Source organism: Gossypium hirsutum, chromosome A12 (assembly GCF_007990345.1).
Source record: "Gossypium hirsutum isolate 1008001.06 chromosome A12, Gossypium_hirsutum_v2.1, whole genome shotgun sequence".
NCBI classification, from domain to species: Eukaryota; Viridiplantae; Streptophyta; class Magnoliopsida; order Malvales; family Malvaceae; genus Gossypium; species Gossypium hirsutum.
The window spans coordinates 6,925,173-6,932,989 of NC_053435.1; the positions used below are offsets into that span (position 1 = coordinate 6,925,173).

Sequence of the window (7,817 nt, forward strand, 5' to 3'; positions counted from 1 at the left end):
ATCACCCGACCCAAATTTATATATTAATTATTTTTAATTTTTAGGTGTACACTCTATCTCCTGTCCCTTCCCCCTTATTCCCAAATTTCAATTCCCAAATCAATTCCAAAACAAAAATTCGTAGCCTTAAGAGGATGTTTGGTTGACTGTAATACTAATACATTATAGTTGAATTCAGTGGGCCCATCACTAAGCCATTGTTTGGTTGGCTGAGCTATTACAGCCCTATTCCATATGGGATTATTCAAGGCAAAAGTGCCGTTTACAATTCGGTGGTCTCCCCACGGAATAATGATTCAGCGAATGGGTGGATGAAAAATTAGGTTAAACTTTCAACTTTATCCTTCATTTCTTTCTCACATTTGAAGCATTTTCCTCTTTTTTCATTCTTCTTCCTATTTCCTCCCAACATTATCTCCCTCTTTTTCATGTTTTTATCTCACCAACCCTATCTCCCTTTCACAAACCCTAACAAGGCTTTTAATCTAAGAATCGTTTTTCTAACTCTAACCTTCAACAAGGCCTTCTCTTGCTTTCGATTGAGGTGGAAACTTGAGAAGAGAAACAATTGGATGGTGGTTCGATATGAGCAATCCTCCCTCAGGTAACTCTTCTCCCATTTTGATTTCCTTTTTTCTAATTTTTTTTGCTAAATTAGTAGAAATAATAGATTTCTTTTCAGTTTTGAAGATTGATACTGGTTTTATATTACTGAACTTTAATGTCCCTTTCATGGTGTTTTGATAGTGATTCTTGAATTTTGATAGTGATTTTTTTTATTTTTTGTCTTCTTGCTTGCAGTACTAACTGGAATATTAAATATTTACCAAAACCCATAATTTTTTTGAATTTTTTCTCATTTTATTCCGTATCTCATTCTGTACATCTTAATGAGTTCCTGAATTGGTTTTATTCAACTTTACTTTTTACTGTTGGTATGCTTGTCGTTTGAGTCTTCAGTGAGAGCATGTGAATTGAATTCTGATCAGTAGCACTATAATGTATTTTTGGGGCATAATGTATTTTTGGGGCTATGATCATTCTGAGCCTCTGTGAATTATGCAACTGCTTTCATTTGTGTTTATAGATTTTCTTGGAATAAGTTATCTGGTTGATCCCTGAAAAAACCCTTTTATAGTAGAAATGGTTTGACTGGAAGTAGTTTTCTAATATGTTTTGCTTAATGTTATTGAAGTTCAAAATTCTAGTTCTCACACTGATTTATGATGGCTCATTTCCTCAATAAGTAGCTTCATTTTACTCATATGAATTTCAAGTTTATTTTCTTTCAAGATTCAATTCTATGTTTTGGCTGGAAACTACAAAATAGTTTGGACTGTTGAGACATGCATAATTTGAGTCAAAGGTTCTTTGAGGGTGGCTACTTTATCTATATGAAGAGGACATGAGCAAAGTAAATTTTGGTCAAGGATTTGACATGGCTTGATTTTTTTTTTTGTAATAAAAGATATGGACATGGATTTGAATAGAAAAATGTGAATTATTAAGGAAAGGTTTACATGCCGAGCCTCAACTACTCAATGACTGATTGCAAATCCAGTATTTGTAGCTACTAATAACTCGAGTTGCTTTTATGGCATTGTTTCAATGAGTTTACTTGATTTATTCTGAGGTTATGCAATGACTTGCACTATAAAAAGCCCATACGGAGCAATTGTCAAAAATTATTATGAGGTTCCCATCCTAAAACCGTTTGGTATAGGTGGAAAGGCCCCTTTATTTAAAGTCTTGTGATAACCCACTTTTAATTGATATGGTATTTGTTCTCTCATCACTACTCATAGTCCCCCCACACATCTAGAGGCAATAAATTATCACGTGGCATGTACTTTAACATACAGGTGGGTTTATTTTAGCACCACACATCAATAAGCCTAGCTATCATTCCCTTAGTGCATCATGAAGGTTTAAAATGTATTAGTATTTAGATTTAATTGCTGCTACTGTGACTGAATTTTTGGTTTTCTGTTGCTAATTAGGACTATTTTTTCTGCTTGATAGAACTTGTAACATTGTGTTTCTCATTCTAGTCTAGTCATCTATGCAAGCCTTTTTCTCATTAACATGTAGAAAAATATGAAAAATCGAAATCTAGATTCATTTTAGCTAATGTACTTATAAAAATCTTTAAACTATTGTACCTTCTATTTAAACAAACCAATTATAAGATATGCATAAACAAATATATGCTTTATGCTACCAATTAAAGGTGGGACTTGTTTACCAGTTAAAAGCTGATAATTAATTAATTGATGAAGTTTAGGGTTATTTGCTTATTCTTTTTTCTTGGTAAAATGAATTTATGGTCATAAAAAGTCCAAATACATAATTTAGTGAAAATCAGAAATTAGACAACAGATTATAACCAAATGATGTCAATTTGAGTGTTTTGATATGGATACAGTATACGTTTTTTTACAAATTTGATAATGCATCGATCAAATTTCTATTATGAACTATACTTCTAATATTATTTTTACATATTATTGATTTTCTCATTGGCTCTTTCAAATTTTTATAACCGCATCAAATGATAAAGAACATGGTAACAGCTTAGAATAGAAGTAAGTCTATATTTGTAGGAGAAATTATTTTATTTTTAATTAAATAATTGAGATTTATAACAATGTGTTTTTTTAGCTCAATAGAGTATAGTGTAAATTTGACATTATTTTCAAAAAAATGAATCGATTAAAGTTGATACAGAATTAAAGGAAATTTTAGCATATTGGTGCCAAATTTTTAAATACTATTGTTGTTCATTTTTTTACCGTGTAATCTTACGAAACTTGCATTTCTAGTATGATATACCTTAAACCATTCTCTAAATTGTTTTTTTTCCATGTTTTATCGGTGTTGCATGTTTGCACTACTTGCTTGAGTTATTTTAGTTTAGTCATATACTAGATGAGTATGCTTTAATTGTTCAACCTTATGTAAAATTATGTGTTATTTTTAGTTTTATTGGTTTCATGTTTTTCATTCATTTTCCTTTGGTTTTTTGTTAAGTTTATTTTTATTTTGATTTTTTAGTTGGAACCATTATGTGTTATATGTGTATCCTCTTGAAATAATGGAATGGTTTGTGTGTTTTAGCTAAAGGAGTGATTGAAGGTAGCAACAAGTAGGAGAAAAATATCACTCAAGGACGTGCTAAGGTAACAATACCCTCCCAATGTCTTTGTTGTAAGTTGGTTATGTGTTCAACTTTGGAAAGATGAAATTTGTTAATGGAAAAGGAGGTTTTCGTAGGCTGTCAAATGCCAAGAGTCAACAACAACAAATATCTCCATTGGAATGAATATACCATTACTCTTTTCTAGTAATACGGGAAAGACAATCTATACATGTTAAACTACATTTACAATTCGGATTTGAGCTTTTTACTTTAAACAAGAACATTTTGGTTATATTTAATTTTTAATATGTTTTTATTTTCGATATGTTTTATTTAAAACTATTTTAATCTTTTAATATTTTTTAAACTATTTTTATTTTCGATATCTTTAATTTATGTTATATTTAATTTTGGTCTTTAAACAATGTTTTATATTACTTATATTGTTTGATTAAAGATTATAATTAACACTACAAACATATTTTATTTCAAAAAAAACCTTTATCTACAATTGTTAATTTAGTGTATTTAATTTAGTATATTTTTAGACTAAAATTTTAAAATTAATAATACCAAAACTGCATGTGAACTCATTATTTTTAATAGAAGAGTTGAACTTCTTTTATTCAATTATAAAAATTATCTCAACAAACAAAACAAAAAAATAAAATAAAAAGTAAAATGCTACAAACAATTCATGTTATGATAAGAATGTAATGTATATGGAGTTTTAGATTTTATTTAAATAAAAATAATAATCAAATATTTTAAAATACATAATTTTTAAGATATTTAACACACTCTATACCTATAATCGAATTGAGTTAATACAAAATAAAAGAAATTAAGACCTTATTTTCTTTTCTCATAAAAATTATTAAATTCATATTATTATTTTTCCTTTTACTAATTTTAACTATTCAAACAAAATAATATATATTTTTCTATTCACATGTAACGCCTCAAAATTCTTACTTTTTTCCTGTTAAAATGTGACATAAATTTGTATCTGTTTTAGTGGTTAAGTGTTTTGAGAGTGTGTGAGGGAGGTTTTAAGTTCAAGCCTTGCAATTGGCAAATTTTGGTATTTTTTTGACTTAAGCCTTTATCTTGTTCAGTGGGCTTATATTGAATTATTTGTAAAATCATATTAGAATGGGTTTGCTAGTCTAGTGGTTAAGATGTATTGGTGTGTTGGAGGTTTAGAGTTTGAATCATTGCGCAAGCGTGGGAGATTATTTTTGCTCGGCTAACGGTGAGAGTTTTGTTAGAACTTGAACTCTGAGTAATGGGTTAGTGTGAGAGTTTTTAGGGATCTTCTTTTTGTTTTTTTCCCCCAAAATTTCGACTCTCCCTCTTTTTGGAAAAAAAAATCTGACGTTTCATCTTCCTCTCCCTGTGTTTTCTTTTCTTCCTTTTCCTCCATCGGTTTCAATCTTTCGTATCGTAGTCCTTTCGTCTCGTTATTTTGGTCTTTCGCACTATTCTGGTAAGTGGGATCATTGTGTTCGTTTAGTTTTTTATTTCTGGAGATTGAAGTTCTGTAATTGGTTATGTAGGGGACAGTAGTTAACAGTAGTTTCACTTCAACGATTTGCTTTGTATGATTAAACGGGTGTGATTGCAGTAAATGAGTGTGTTTGGCTCGATTTAGGTTTGATAAATTCGGGATTTAATTGCTAAATCAATGTTGGTTAATCTGGTTAATAGGTTCTAGAAGGCTTGGGAGTGGTTTCACATCGTATCGATACCAGGTGTGTACCCGAAAACGTAAAAAATAGGGTTTCAACGAAAGCCGAAAACCCCACTGTCGACGCCACACTGGCGTGTGGTTGCCCATGTGGTAAGCCGTGTGCCATAACACGGGGTGTGGTCAACGAGGCCAGGCCGTACACGCAAGACACGGCCGTGTGATGGCCAGGTAGGCTGTGTGCGACACACGGGTTAGACTAATTTAGGCGTGTGAGCCCATTTAATTGAAATGTGTTCTAAGGTTGCACGGGTCACCCAAGTCAACTGTGAACCTACTGTAGAGTCGGTAAGTACTACTTAGACCTTTAAATGCGTGAACCATATGTATGATGTATGTATTGAGCATGATGATTATATGAATGAATACTGAACTATATATATAACTGATATTCATGTATTAGTATGTCATATACTGTATGTTGCATTGCATTGGGTTGGGATGTTGATATTTGGAGGAAGTGTACTGAAATGCTCTTAAGTCTATTATCTGGCAGCTCAGCTGTAATTTATTGATTATGTGCCCCATTCGATACTACCTTGAGTGTAAAGATGAGCGGGTGTTTTAAACATCACATGGAGTGTAGGGATAGACGGAGATGGTGTGTAGAGACTGGTTGGGTAGGATTCTGTTTACTGATTAATGTATATCTGATATTGTTACTGTGATGGGCTTAGGCCCTAATGCATATCTGATACTAAAACTAAAAAGGGCTAAGGCCCGGACTGCTACTGAAACTGAAATGGGCTTAGGCAGCCTGCATTTGACTGTTTGTTGTGTTTGATTGTATGCATGCCTTTTGTGGGGATTACACACTGAGTTTATGTAAGCTCACTCCTTTTTGTTTTATCTGTCCAAGTAACCCCCAGACTTAGAAGGATCGGTGCGGCGGAGGACTCGACGGTGACCACATGGTTATTGAACTATTTTAATTTCAGTTATGATATTTATTTCCTATTTATTTTCTAGGTTATTTTTTATATAAATTGGACTTTTGGACTGTGGCTTTTAATTTGGATTTTCACTGTTCATGGATTTTTAAACTGCAAACTCAACAAAAGCTCGGTTTAATTCAAAATGACATTTTCCTAAACGGGAACGAATTCCTTTAAATATCACGGTTTTAAAAGCTTTCGCTACAAAATATGGTTTTAATTGAATTAAATTAACGAGGAAATGGTTTTGAAATTTATGAGAGATAAATGGAAGATATTAAACGGAGACGGTTTTAACTTGATAACTTCGATTTCAAACCCCATTCCATGTGACATTGCCAGATTCGACCATAACGTCTAAGCTGGGTTTGGGGTGTTACATCACAATTATTAATTCAAATAAAACATTTATTAATTATAATGTAAGGATAAATACAAACATTTTAAAAGGTAAATTAAGGATCTAATATTTTAAAATTTTCATATAATATATGTATATTTCTGTAGAACTGGAAACTATGTTATTTGGATGTGGATGTATTAAATGTGACCCCTTTTACTATGATTTGAAGATATGTAACACTTTAATATCTTGCAGTAATGGCCCATCTGCCTTTAATAGTACAAAGTGTGAGGCGTAAAAGAATTGGTCTTGCATTGACAATATGGTTGCAAATATGTACAGTTGTAAGTTGGTTGTTAGTTACATTGGGTACCATCCATAGCCTACATACTTATAAACCAATGATTAGATCTTATATTTTAGATTTTTATGCAAAACGAGATTATGTGAAAAGACTTGTATATGCTAGTGACGAAACCTGTATTGAACAAGCTAGGATGAAAAAAAATACATTTTTTAAACTATGTGAGATGTTACAAACTTTAAGGGGATTGGAGTCGTCAAGGAACATGCTTGTTGATGAGCAAGTGGCAATGTTTTTACATATCATTTCTCATCACCTTAAAAATCGAGTTATCAAGCATCACTTTATAGGGTTGGGAAAATCGTTAGCAGATCATTTCATAATGTTTTAAATGTTTTCATACACTTACAAGATGTTTTATTTAAAAAGGCAGAGCCAATTACAACTAATTCTACAAACCCAAGGTGGAAATGGTTCAAGGTATTGGAGTGAGTTCTATATATAGCTCGTACATAATTTAGTTGAATTAGATTTAAATATAGTATTCTAACTTGAGGTTTTATACATGTGATGTAGAATTGCTTAGGTGTTTTAGATGGAACCCACATCAAGATTAAGGTTCCAATAGTTGATAAGCCTATATATCGAACGTGAAAAGGGGACATAGCAACTAATATGTTAGGTGTTTGTACACCTGATATGCATTTTGTTTATGTTCTTCTTGGTTGGGAAGGTTCTGTTGCTGATGGACTGGTTCTTCGAGATGCCATTAGTAGGAGACATGGACTAAAAGTTCCTCATAGTAAAATACAAAATTAGAGGACTTTGAATTAATCTTTAAGATGATACTTATTTAGGAAATTAACCATGACAAATAGTTTTTTTTTTATAGGTTGTTATTATCCAGTTGATGCTGGATACACAAATTGTGAGGGAGGATTTCTTTCACCTCTTAAAGGACAAAGTATCATTTGAATGAGTGGCATCAGGGTTACCAGCTAGAGGTGTGCATGGGCCTGGCCGGACCGGGTTCAGGCCGAGCACAGACAAAATTTTAGGCCCATTTTTTAGGCCCAGGCCCAGCCCGGCAGGGCCCGATATATGGGCCTAAAAATTTGTCCAAGCCCGACCCGAAATAAAATTGTTAAGCCTGAGCCCGGCCCGACCCAACCCATATTAAATTTTTTTAACTTATTTCATTAAATAAAAAATTTTAAAATATAATAAATACATTAAAAAACATAAAAACAAATATTAAAACAAGATATAAATAAAAAATGAGACTAAAACAATTCTTAAAACAATACACAAATTGAAAAATATAAAAAAAAGTTGTTATATTAAAA

At 31.9% G+C, this 7,817-nt stretch overlaps 1 long non-coding RNA gene across 1 annotated transcript; it reads left to right on the top strand.

Moving 5' to 3' along the window:
* The first annotated feature begins 201 nt into the window (after positions 1-201).
* LOC107932621 (uncharacterized) lies at positions 202-5,982 on the top strand. The gene is made up of 4 exons (XR_001693452.2): positions 202-604; positions 3,118-3,179; positions 4,850-5,177; positions 5,749-5,982. It is a non-coding gene; the product is annotated as an uncharacterized lncRNA (long non-coding RNA).
* Positions 5,983-7,817: the final 1,835 nt, after the last annotated feature.